Genomic DNA, 13,511 nt, shown 5'->3' on the forward strand with positions numbered 1-13,511 from the left:
TTGTGAGAAAAAGTGAGACTCTATCCCAAGAAACAGAGTAGGCATAATGACTTGAGTCTGCAATGCCAGCTATGCAGGAGGCACAACTAGGAAGGCCAGGGTCTGAGGCCGGCCTAAAGCAACATGTATGAGATCCTATTTGAAAAGCAACTAAAGCAAAAAGGGCTGGAGGTATGGCTCGAGTGGTACAGGACCAGACACCCCCCCACTCGCCACACACAGCCTAGTACATGTAATAGTAAATGCAGTATTTCCCCAGTGATGTCTTACAAGCACATTGTCTAAGTCAAGCCACGGACACGGTACAGTTACTAGCTCAGACACAGATCCCATGTGCTTTCGTCAGGTTTTGCACAGGTTCTGTGAGTCTATGTTCATGAACGTGTATCTGTGAACCTTTCATAGCAAGCATCACCACCGTCAGAACACCCAGTCCCCTAATTCTGACCCTTGGCAGCTTCCAGGCCGTTCTCTGTCCCTGCAGTAGGGAGATTCTTGAGAGCACGTTGGGCAACATGTAGCCCTTTGAAAATGGCTCCCCCCCCACAACCCCCTAGCCTAAAGCCCCTGGGATGCACTTCAGGTTGTGGCAGTCCAGGGCTTGTTTTGCAGAATAGTATTCGGGGGTGGAGATGGGCTGCAGCTCCTTATCTATTCATCTGGTGAATGACATCTGGCTGGCTTCCCCTGCTTAGCTATTACCAACAAAGCTGCCACAAGCACTCGTGCACAGGTTGTTGTGTGAACACACGTTTTCCTTTCTCCTCGGTAAATATCCAGGAGTAGCTTGCTGGAGGGCACGCTAAGTATATGTGAAACTGTTTCACAGAGTGGCTGCCCCATTTTACCTTCTCACAGGCAGTGTAAGAGGCTCGGTCCTTCACGTCCTGCCAGCATTTTGTAGCATCAACTCTTTTTGTTTTAGCCATGCTAATGGAATCATAAGGGCTCTATCTGATAGTCTGACGTCAAGGAGTAGTAAAGTGTCAAACTCTACAAGAGGGTAGGGCATCCTAGACACCTTGTGATTCTAGCTCTGCTGAGAGCTGTCTGCGAGGGGTTATTTCCGTGGTGGAGGAGATGGGGTGCACCCTTTGGAAATGGGGTTTGCTCCCAGGTTTGTCCTGACTGCAACAGCAGGACAGCAAGTCCCTGTGAGGCAGCATGCCTGGCCCTGTGGGCAGTGTTGAGCCAGTGGTAAGCACATAATCCCACGGTGTGAAATCATGGGGAAGGGGACAGGGGTGGCCTGGGCGGCAACAGCTTGGGCTACGGTGGTGTGGGAGCTCTGTATTCCAAATGTAGGCGCAGTGTGAGAGGGGGTGGGGTGCGGAGCCAACACGGACAGGTAGGGGTGGGGCCACAGATGAGCAACCTTCCATTATCCAGTCTTCCCAAGGAACTCCCTGACATCTTTCCTTCATGGCTACAGCCTCGGACTCTGCCCTTCCCGGCAGGACTTCAGCCAACAGACAGAAGCTAGTATTTGCACTCTGCTTCTTCAGCCATTGGGACCTCTTCATCCCTCTATCTTTCATGAACTCCACTAGTCCAGCCAACCCCCAACGGGCTCAGGAGATACCTCCAGCCCCCAACAACATGGGGAAAGGGACTTGTAGAGGTGGAAGGATTTTTGAAGTCAACCAACCCCCTATTTATTGTATTCTCTTCAGCACTGTATTCTCTTCAGCATGCTGCTGATGTGAGGGGCCTGCACAGAGGCTACACAGCCTTGCTAGGGGAGGAGGCTGAGTCAGATTGGCCTGCCCTGGCCCTCCCACACAATAGACAATGCCTGCCCTTCAGGGTGTGGGTACAGGTGCCAGAAGTGTCAAGCCCAGTGGCAACTAATCCTAAACTACAGTGTTTCGCCAGACATTGACCATAAAACTAGGAACCAAGTACCAAAGGGCTCAGGTTAAGACTATTCTATATTCATGGGAAGTCGTGAACCCAAAGCACCCACCGCATAGTTTCTAAAGTTTACCAGTGACGAGAAAAATGTACAAAGCCCAACACTGGTTAAAAAGAAAAGAAAAGAAAAAAATCTACACACATGTAAAACAAGATAAAGGTTCTTCAAATAGGGCTTATAACTTTACCTCTCATTGTTTCAGTAAATAGCTGAAACTTTTCAAGAGAACAACGACAACTAAAATCATACATCAAATCCTTCGGGAATGGGATGGGCTTTTGTGGTCTACTTTTAAAGAATTCTCCAGTGTTTGGGTTTAAGGTCTTTCTTTAGGGAAGTTACCCCTGTGGTGGAGTCTCCCAAGACCTGAGGAGAAGAGTTAGGAAGGTCTCTCAAAGTCCCTAGGAAAAGAGAGAACCCTGAGTTATAGAGACCACAGACTGCCTACAGATCGTGGAATCTCCTAGCTCACAGAGGTGGAACAGAAGTCCTCTGAGCAACCAGAACAGTCCTGGGACAAGAGGACCTTGGAAGGAAAATAAGGGGCTGGTTATACTTCCTGTTTCACTGGCTGCTGGCAGCATGCAGCTCCTTACCTGAAGTCCTGGGGTGAGAATGGACGACAATGTGTTGAGAAAGAAATGTCACACACACAGCCAGAGGACTTCTGGATGATCAGTGTAGGGGAACCCTGGATAATTTTGTGTATGTATGTATGCTGGTCCTGGGGTTTGAACTCAGGGCCTGGGCACAGTTCCTGAGCTTTTTTGCTCAAGGCTAGTGCTCTAACACTTGAGGCACAGCTCCACTTCTGCATTTTTTTTTTTTTGCCAGTTAATTGGAGATAAGAGTCTTATGGAGTTTCCTGCCTGGGATGGCTTTGAACCTCAACTCTCAGATCTCAGCCTCATAAGTAGTTAGGATTACAGCATCCAGTTCCTGGATACTTCTCCCACTACTCCACACTGGTCTTTGAGCATCTCCAGATTCCTTCACATTTGAGCCAGAGAGAGCTACCTCTTCTCCACATACTCTCCATAATTGCTACTGGGAAGTGGTTGTCCCTCCAGCAACTACATTTCCCAGACATCTTTGTGGTTAAGAGTGGGCATGTGACTGAGGCTTAGCCAATAGAATATCAGAAAGGCTACGGGTAGAAGACAGAAACACTTTCCAGTCATAAAAACCTCTCACGTGCTCCTTTTCACAATCTTTCCTTTTTCCACTGAAGAGTCAAGATAATTCCCAGGTGACTTTGAGAACCATCTAAGGCAGAAGGACTTATATCTTTACCTCACTAATATTAGTTCAATAAATATCTCAACCTATGAACATGAAATTTTTTGTTGATATTGTTATTTGCTTTTCTTTTGTGGCACTGTAGATGGAACCCTGGCTTCCTTATTATCAGGAAAGTAGTCTGCTACTGGGCTATATCCCCAGTCCTGAATCTGAAAGCCAGCTGCCCCCTGAAACTTCTGTTGTATTTTAGCCATTGTGCATTTGGTCTGTTATAGCAACTAGTCTATTCCAATACGTATCTTCTTTTTCTCCACCTTCCCTTCCTCCCCCATGGCACTGGGGTTGGAACTTAGGCCTTAAGCTTGCTAGGCAGGTGCTTTACTTGAGACACACCTAGTTCACTCAATCCCTCCCCCCTTTTTTCCCCTTATTTTTCACATAGGGTCTCTTACCTTTCTGCCTGGAATAGCCTGAGACTACAATCCTCACTAGTACTTGGGATGAGAAGTGTGTCCCACCACACCTGGCTTGTCAGTTGAGATAAGAGTCTCACCAATTCTTTGCCTATGCTGCCCTTGAACCAAAACTTCTTGATCTCTGCCTTCTGAGTAGTCGGGATTATAGGTGGGAACTATCATGCCTGGCCACACACATTCTCTTTCAAGCAGTTGTTACTATTCTATGTAGAAGTCTCTGTGCCCTTTTCCATTTTCTTTCAAATCTGACTCCAAAACAAATAAGTTGAATTAGACATAAAATGGAAGTGGAAAATAGCACTCACACATTTGTGGTCACAGCACTCCAATCTTGCAGCAAGAAGGGTAGCAGGATGGCAAAGCCTCACTTGAAAACACCCCAATCTATTAAAAAAAAAAAAAGGAACAGCAATAAAACCTAAGACCTACAAAGCCATGTATTAGAGAGTATAGTTCATTTCAAAGCATTTTAGGTCACAAATTTACCACTACTTTCCAGTAAATGAAAAACTTCCATATCATTTTCTTAAATTCTCTTAAAATAGGCCCTCTGTCATTTCAATTCAGAATCTGTGAAGAACAGATATACTCTACTAAGCAATCTATACAAAAAACTAGACTTACTCAGCGTGTCACTTCAGAAGTCGGAACAATCAGGGTTATTTCTTCTTTAATTTTTGTGCCTTGCAGTCCTTATGCACATGTTAAAAATACTGTTTTTATGGGAACTTAAATTTCTCAAGGAAGGGTCCCCAAGCTGTACATGATGGATTTGGCAAGGCCTTCAGAGCTTTTAGCTGAAGCTGAGGGAGACATTCTGATGTACCTTGGTACACAGTGTCATGGCGGACACTGCAGTGCCAGGCAGCCCTCTGGAGAGGGGGTAAGATCATGATACTGCTGCCACCACAGGAACAGGACAGGCCCTGGGGAACCTGCCTATCAGGGCTGCCATCTCTTATCAGAGCAAGTGGGAAAATACCATCTGATGGCATGGGGTGCTATGTTAGACTAGTTGAGACGCTGTCTAGAGCAGGGTTTATGTTTACGTCTGGTTGCTCTGTAGAAGTTACAGGAAGCAAATGTCCAGAATGGGGAGCAAACGTTCTGGCAGTTGGCAACAGTGTACTAGTCCAGGAAGACAAAGAGGAGACAAACGGGAGGGTTGACAGGAAAAGGCACCAGTGGGCCACTTCCCCCATGGCTTCAGCCTGAGTATCCGTGTGTGTGTGTGTGTGTGTGTGTGTGTGTGTGTGTGTGTTGGTACTGGTCCTTTGGAGATCAGGTCCCTTTAAGGAAGAATTTGTAGAGTGTCTTCCCAGGTAATCCCCCCCCCACCCCCACCTCCGCCTCTGGCCTGGGCCTGTGGGCCTTGTGTTAGGGAGCAAGATGACACCACAGTATGGGCCGCAGCGAGAGGCCACAGGCAGGCCTGCACTTACTCGAGAAGATGCTGGGTCCTCTGCAGCCCAAACACTGCCAACTCCCTGGGCCCAGGAGTCACAGGTGCCTTCTTGCTCTGGGTCCTTCACTTCAGGTCAACATCAGTTCCACATAGTTTTCTAGTGATGTCACTCATGCAGGCTTCCTACATTAGGAGAGTTGATATACAAGTCAAACCTTCCTCCAGGCTTAAAAAAAAAAAAAAAGAAGAAAAAGCCAAGCAAGGTGTACTGTGGGTAGATGGAGGAGAGGATTGCCAGTGGCCTCCTTATTTTGAGATGAGCTGCAGCTGCGAGGGCCACTCCCCAGCCAGTTTCCTGGCTGCAGAGGGAGGCCAGTGGCTGGGCGCTGGGTGACGTCAGGGCCAGGCCTGAGTCACTGCCAGTGCAGGGCGGCCCTGCCACTAGCAAAGGGACAAAAGGAACCTTTGATGTCCAGAGGCCCTCCTCTCCCCTAGGCATGCTCACAGCACCCAGCAGCCGGCCAGGAGAACATTCCTGCAGCCTCCCCTCCCCGACCAGCCTGTCCTACTTCCGGAACAGTCCCAGACAGCTTCACCAAGGCCTCCCCAGGGACACAGCCCACAGGAAGGCCCGCCCTCTGGGAGACAGAAGCAGGGAGAAGAGGGGTTCCTCTGGGGGACCTCTCACTTCCTCTCTATCATCTGTCTTCTTCACAGGGTGCAGGCCTCAGTGGTATGTCTAGAGATGTGGGAAGATGGATTCCTGCTTGTGGACCCTGGGCCGTGCCTGAGCTGGCCCTAGGCTTCAGCTGTCTGCTCGCTTGAGTGTCTGTGGCCCAGGCTTCCCACAGCTTCCTAGTTTCCATGGGAAACCGCAGGCCCTTGAGATCCACGTGTGAAAAGCATCTCTAGGTGTCTCACCCTAAGTAAGCCCTACAAGGTGGAAGTTATTTAGTGAGGACTTATTTTAGTATGGCAAGGTGAAAGTGGGGAGGGGGGGAGGGAGGGAGGGAGAGAGAGAGAGAGAGAGAGAGAGAGAGAGAGAGAGAGAGAGAGAGAGAGAGGGGAGAGGAGAGAGATTCTTTGCTTTCTATGCAGAAAAGAGGAGTTAAAGACTTAAAAAGGCAGTTGTTACCTGCTGCCTTTGCGGCAGGGGAGGGGGAAATACACGTGGTCAGTTAGCAGCCTCCCCTCCCCCTTAGGCAATGTTTCTGCAGCCAAGCGGGTGTTACTTAGTATTCTAAAATATGGAGATGTCTTTGAGCCTACCCTAAATTAGGGACAATAGGTGACCTCAGAGACAATAGGTGAGCCTTAGAGCTTTTCTCTAGGAGCCTTTCACCCCGCTGTCTTTACCCATTCACAGAGAGGTGCCAAGTTTTTACCATTTCAAAGGAAAGGGCAGTTTTGGGCGGATAGCTCCTCTGTGGCGATTCTCACAACAGTCTTGTGAAGCTATGTCCTGTGAAGCTAGAGGCTCAGGCCCAGGTCTCTAAGTACCTAATTCACTGAGTAACTTAAAGTAAGTCTCAGCTGAAGTATCCTTACTCTATTACATATACAACTAGAGAGGTTAAGAGACTAGACCAACACCACACAGCCTGGACAACTAGATTTTTCTCACATTAGATGATCCAGAGGCTTCCTACCTTTCCCTCCCTGACCCCCGCCCCCCAGTGGGATTTTTTGTGTGTGGGGGGATCATGGGGCTTAAACTAGGCTTGGGCGCTGTCCCTGAGCTCTTCAGCTCAAGAATACCACCCTACCCTTGAGCCAAGCCTCATTTCCCGTTTTCTAGAGGTTAATTGGAGATAAGAGTCTCAGATCCTTTTGTGCCTGAGCTGGCTTTGAACCTTGATCCTCAGATCTCAGCCTCCTGAGCAGCTAGGATTGCAGGCGTGAGCCACTGCACCAGGCCCCCAATGGGATTTTGAAGTGGTTTGATTCATCTGATGCTGTGGAAAGCATTTTGCGTTCCCTCATCATATCTAAAAAACACTGCTGGGTTGCAAGACAAATAGTTCTTCATGCCGCATAAGGGTCCTCACCCCATCATCAAAGACCATGTATCTAAACCAGAGCAGCTAGAAATACTAGTAGTCCAGATTGAGCCTGTATGCGTGTCACAATGCTCCCTCTAGTGGCTCTGGAGGAAAATGCCTGTGGAAGCTGACTGACAGGCGGCACTGGGGCCAAGGCCCATGTGACGGACCCATGTGAGGCCATGTGCCCCCTCTCCCTGCTCATGGGAAACTAAGGACAAGACCACCAGCTCTCACTTGGAGGTGTTTTGTGCTGGGGTGGGGGGTAATGGGAAAGGCTCCTGCATGAGGGTAGAACTCCTGTGCCAGTGTGACTCTTCTCAAGTAGAAGAGCTGGGGCTGGAGAAAAGATGTGCGCTGCTGGGTCATATCTTACAATGGTTCAAGCTGCCTGCTGTCTTTTAAAACTAAACCGCTTTTTTAAAATCCAAAAATAGAACATACTCATAAAGAAAAATATAGTAAAATGCAAAAGAATTTTTTCCCATTCTCTTACCCCTTCTGTTAATCAACATACAATGATAACCTTGTGGTGTTTAATGGAAGGGTACCCACGGTCCTTTAGATCTCGTTGACTGACAAAGACAGCAAGACTTCTGGCTAAACTGAAAACATCCCTTTTGTTCTCTCAACACAAATGAGGATTCTTTTGACATTACTTGTTGAATTTGGCAACCCACATTACCTTACAGTGTGTGTGTGTGTGTGTGTGTGTGTGTGTGTGTGTGTGTGTATACACATGCAGGGTTAAACTCAGGGACTGGGCGCTGTCTTTGAACTTTTTTGCCCAATGCTATCACTCTACCACTTGGCCACAGCTCCACTTCTTGGGGAGGAAAAACCAAGCCTGTATTATGAATCTGTGATCTTTCATCAGACACTCATGTATCCCTGACAGATATACAGGGCCAAGTCCCATGTGTGAAGTCCGAGCTCTAAGACATCTGTGCTCCTCTGACCATTCTGGGCTCTTTAAGCTTGGGGAAGATGAGGAAGGGGTAGAAGAAAGGAGGTGGTAGAGGATGTGACTTGCTTTTGCTGAGAGCCCTGCCCTCTGAAGACAGTGCACTAATGCATTCCCTCCACATACAAACCGCTTGAATTTATAATCCACAGTGGAAAAGATTTTAGGCAAATGTTCAGAAAAGACATTGCAAGTAATAATGATAAAAACAAATCATTTCAAGGGAAAGACACATGACTTGTAAGTTCCAAAGTTGGTATAATCATTCCTTTTTACTGTAGCCACTGCTCTGGTATTCCTCAAGGGTATTTCTGCCACGAAGTCAGTATGCATTTTTGCTCAAGAACGAATGTGAAGCTGGGTGTGGTGGCTCACACCTATAAACCCAGCTACTCAGGAGGCTGAGAGCTGAGGGTCACAGTTCAAAGCTAGACTGTGCAGGAAAGCCCATGAAACTCTTTTTTTTTTTTTTGCCAGTCCTGGGCTTGAGCTCAGGGCCTGAGCACTGTCCTTGGACTTTCTCAAGGCTAGAGCTCTACCACTTGAGCCTCAGCACCACTTCTGGCTTTTTTTTTTTGTATGTATGTGGTACCGAGGAATCAAATCTGGGTCTTTGTGCATGCTGGGCAAGCACTTTAACCACTAGGCCAAACTCCTGGCCCCGCCCATGAGACTCTTATCTCCAAGAAACTACCAAGTGGCTCAAGTAGTAGTAGGCTAGCCTTGAGCAAAAGAAGGTCAGAGATAGCACCCAGGCCCTGAGTTCAAGTCACAGGCCTGGCACACATGCATACATTCACACACAAAAACTAATAATTATGAATGTAGGCTATTTCTTTTAAAAATACAGAAGTAGTTTATTATAAACCATAGCTATTGCTGGGCGCAGTGGCTCACACCTGTTATCCTAGCTACTCAGGAGGCTGAGATCTGAGGATCGCGGTTCAAACCCAGCTCTGGCACTAAAGTCCATGAGACTCTTATCTCCAATTAACCACCAGAAAACCGGAAGTAGCACTATGGCTCAAGGGGGACAACGCCCAAGCCCAGAGTTCAAGACCCACGACCGACAAATGAAAAACAAAAACAAAAAGTACTATACCTATCAGTTGGCTTATAAGGCACTATTTCCATTACAATTATCATGTGAACATGCTAAGTAAAATTAAGCCATTGTTTTGAAGCTTGGGATGGTGGAAATTACAAGCAGTGATAACATCCAGGCATTTTAAAACTTTACTGGAAAGTGAATATGACTTCAATAGATCAATAGATAAAAAAGCACAATATTATAAATAATGGGTCAGCAGCCATAACCTTTAATTAAGGAATTGTCTCATAGCTAACTGATGTTATGGGATAATATGTTTCCGACATGTTGTGTCAGTAGAGACAACAGTGTCCTTGCCTCCTGGTCACATGTCTCTACACAAAGTTCAGTCTGTGGCACTGTCCCTATCTCCTGGGAGGCCTTTGAGAGTCCACGGTGCTGCTTTCAGAGATACAAGAAGATTGACACAAAAGAAGAAAAGTGAGGTCTGAGGTTGGGGAGGGTGGGGTGCCCCCAGAAGAGAGGAGAACACAGAGCCTGGGTAGAGATGTCTGTGCTGGGTGCACTGTGCCCAGGAGGCTGAGTGATAGGAAGTTACCGACGGGACAACAGGAAGGAGTCGGAATGCAAATGGCAGTTGAGGGAACTTCAGCTCACTTCAAGACCACTGAGAATCCTCAAAGACTTAACTTAGGGGAGGAAAAAAAAAATCCCACTAGGAAGAGAAAGACAAGGAAGAACAAAAAGCGAGACATCAAGACTTGCTGTCGGACATGGACTTGTACAAAGGGCTAAGGCCAGCCAAGGAGGCGTCGGCGACACACTTCCCTGAGGTCAGCTGGCTCCCCAAAGGGTCGTGAGCTTCTGGACTGCTGACAGTAGCTGCCTCATCTCCATCCAGTCCCTGGGAAGCCTGGCGATTCATTGCAAGTCACCCAGCCAAGACTCCCAGAGGCCCTGACTCACTGGCTTTCCCAGAAGACTCCTTTTTGGCAAGGACGCGCCATCACCATATCCATCAGACAGTGGGACTCTCAGAGCAGTCGGGTACTGGTTGCCTCTTTTCTCCAGGACAGATGCTTCCTTATTCTGCTTGTCTACCCAGCTAGCTGTTCTGATGGAAAAACTCAGACCGTACCTTCTAACTGCTATACAGTGAAAGGAAAAGGAACAGACATTTTAGTACAGTTGGCCCTCCAGACCCACGGAGAATCAGAAAGACTCAAAACACATAGCATCTGCATCATAAGAGGCATTTCTTTTTCTTGTCGCCACTTCCTAAACAACACAGTACAGTAGCATTTACATTGTATTGGTGTATAAGCCACCAAGAGGTGATTTAGAGTATACAGAGGCTCAACTGCAACACCATTTCCTGTAAGGGATCCAGCACCCTGGGTTTCTGGGATGTGCGGGAGCCCCGAAGCCACTGACTATGGGGGAAACTCTGTAAGCCTCCAGCTCTCCCTGTCCATTCTGGTGGTTGTAAGCAAAGTGGTACAGGGTGGCCTTGAACTTGTGACGATCCTCCCGCCTCTGCCTCCCAAGTGCTGGGAGGTAGAGGCCTGCACCGCCATGCCCAGCGGGCTCTTGACACATCTGTAGAATCCAGCATCTTCTGACCTGCACTTTTGTACAACAAGGAAATGAGCTGCGTTGTGTGTCTGCCATGTTTGTTCTCCACCTACTTCCTCAACCTGGGCACAGCCCCTCAGCACCAGCCTTACACAGCCACCAATATGTCTATCATAATCCACTCCAGAAAGATAACTGTGCTTCATCCATTGCTTGGCTCCTAACATTAAATAATAAAAGCCAACACGTAAAATATTCGGATTATGGAAGCGTTCTTTCATCCAGAGGCAAGTGAAGACCCTCAAGGAAGGACATCCAGTAGCGTATCATGACCCACATGCCACTCACAGGGCTTGGGTGGGGTGAGTCTCAGTGGCAAAGCACCTGCCTAGTATATTTGAGGTCCTAACACCAAAACCAAACAACAACAAAAGAAATGAAGAAAAAGAGAAAAACAAAACCAGATAAATGCACTACGTTGTAGAAGGACTTAAGGCAGGCCTGGGATAAAGTGGGCACTGGTTCTCTTCCTTAGCATGGTAAAGACATCTCTCTCCTTCCTGTCACTGGGTGGCATGAAGGACAGAAGTCCAGAATCTCCACACCAGCTTCGGGTTTCTTGCTGTCTTGTGTGACCACTGGCAGGGGCCGAGCCCTCTGTGAAGAGCCTCTGCTGAATACATGCTGCCTACGTGGACAGTTCTTGTGGTCTTCGGAGAGCAAAGACCCGAAAATCAAAGACCATGTACGAAAAGAAAGGTAAGGTCTGAGAAAACATGGGTATTTCTCTTTTGTTCACCGTTACAGTATTAACATTTAGCCAATGTATGAGTGAATGAATGCAATGCTAGAGTTAAGCCTGGTTGGGAGGGGGGAGGGGGCAAATTGGGAGGAGGGGCTCCAGAGACCACTAGGAAGAAGAACTGAAGCATGCCCCCCCCTCCAGGCTTGGCTAGACTCTGAGGACTTCCCAAGGAGAGTTTGGGTGTAGCATAGACAGCCAAGGAGGGGCATAGGGAAAAACCTGGAATGGGATCCCCATAGCTAGGTAGAAACCAAGGCAAGAAGTAGAACAATGGCTCGAATGGCAGCGCACTAGCCTTGAGCAACACAAATTCAGGGACAGTTTCTAGGCCATGAGTTCAAGCTCCAGGTCGAGCACACAAAAAATAAACACTCTGAAACTCCAAGAATAACTGCCATATGAGTGCACGTATCATAGCATAATCAAGTTTTATAATTTGATTATAAAAACATTCTTGCACCCTGATAAGAAAGCTGTCCCCTTACTTTGGTCCCCGCTCCAACACATACACACACACACACACACACACACACACACACACACACACACACACACAAACACTCACACTGTCTCTCCACAGGTGAGGAGGAGCAAGGAGAAAACACATATAACCGGTTTTTTCTCTCTTCTTTCTCTCACTCTCTCTCCCTCCCTCCTTATTGCCTGCACTTTGAAGTCCAATGTCATGTAAACATTAACTTGCTTCTTAAATAAAGTCACAAAGAGCAAACCGTAATCTGAGCGTAGGATTTCCCCCATGTTTTCCCATGGGGGAGTTTCTGAGTTTCTGCCCTGTCTCTGTCTCACAGAACTCATTTTCAAATAGTCTCGGTATTAGTTTGCTACTAAACTGGTTTTCCAAAGAATGACTATGAGGGATGACTGTCAGGACACAATTTCCTTTCAAATGTATTTAAAATCTATTTTTTTTTATTTGAAGGAAAATAACCCTGTGATAAAAAGCACAACCAGTGGTCAAAGGTAGGTAGAAATAACCACTGGCTCTGGTTTGGAAACCCCATTCGCTTGCTGGCATCATGTTCCAGGTGAAAGTTTTTGCACACGAAAAGCTTCAGTCATTGTGTAACTTCAGGGAGAAAAATCCACAGTGGCTAAGGCCTATATATTCTTTCCGTTTTTCTTTCTTTCTTTTTTTTTTGTTGGTGATGGGACCTGAACTCAGCCTGGGCACTGTCCCTGAGCTCTTCAGTTCAAGGCTACCGCCCTACCCATGGGCCTGGGCGTTGTCCCCAAGCTCTTCAGCTCAAGGCTACTGCCCTACCCTTGAGCTAAGCCCCACTTTCTGTTTTCTAGGGGTTAATTGAACATAAGAGTCTCAGGTCCTTTTGTGCATGGGCTGGCTTTGAACCTTGATCCTCAGATCTCAGTCTCCTGGGTAGCTAGGATTACAGGTGTGAGCTACCCTGCCTGGCTATATATTCTTTTTGTTTTGTTTTGCAGAATGGGATTCGAACTCAGGGCCTTGGGCCTAGATGGGCGGTGCCCTATTACGTGGCCTTGCCCCTAGCCCCTTTTGCTTTAGCTCTTTTAGGGCTCGCTTTTATGCCTGAGCCAGCCTGAACTATGATCTTCCTATTTATGCTTCCTGAGTACTTAGCATGATGTGGGTGCATGAGATGAGGATTCATAGTTTGTTTGATCTGCCTTGGCAAAACTGTAATCCCCCTCATTGCCACCTTCCTTGTAGCTAGTACTACAGGTATGTGCCACCATGCCCAGCTATGTGGGTATGCTTTTTGCCAGTCACTACCCATCTACATTACTGTTTGCTTGGTTTTTAAACACAGTTGTGCTTGTTTCCATCACCCGCGGGAACCCTTGCACTCACGAAAGTTTCTTTAGTGCAATCTTGGAAATGCTAATAGGAAAGGGGAGGTTTCAACAGATTTGCTTTGGAGATGTGCCTAGGATGTATTGTACTTACCCCTACATAAGGTAACATGAAATCTCAGGGAGTTTTCCTAACATTAAAAGCCTTCTTGTTTGTTTTTGTTTTTGCCAGTCTTGGGCCTGGG

At 47.3% G+C, this 13,511-nt stretch overlaps 1 protein-coding gene across 1 annotated transcript in view; it reads right to left on the bottom strand.

The window, feature by feature from the left end:
* Nucleotides 1–13,511, bottom strand: part of Zbtb38 (zinc finger and BTB domain containing 38) — a 55,316-nt gene that overhangs the window by 40,365 nt on the left and 1,440 nt on the right. Inside the window, exons 2-3 of the mRNA XM_090323150.1 lie at nucleotides 5,076–5,221; nucleotides 3,939–4,017 (exon numbers count right to left, since the gene is read on the bottom strand). The gene's annotated coding sequence lies outside the window, so the exon portion shown is untranslated. The remainder of the gene's footprint in view (nucleotides 1–3,938; nucleotides 4,018–5,075; nucleotides 5,222–13,511) is intronic.

This window comes from Megascapheus bottae, chromosome 32 (assembly GCF_031878675.1).
Source record: "Megascapheus bottae isolate mThoBot1 chromosome 32, mThoBot2.hap1, whole genome shotgun sequence".
NCBI lineage: Eukaryota > Metazoa > Chordata > Mammalia > Rodentia > Geomyidae > Megascapheus > Megascapheus bottae.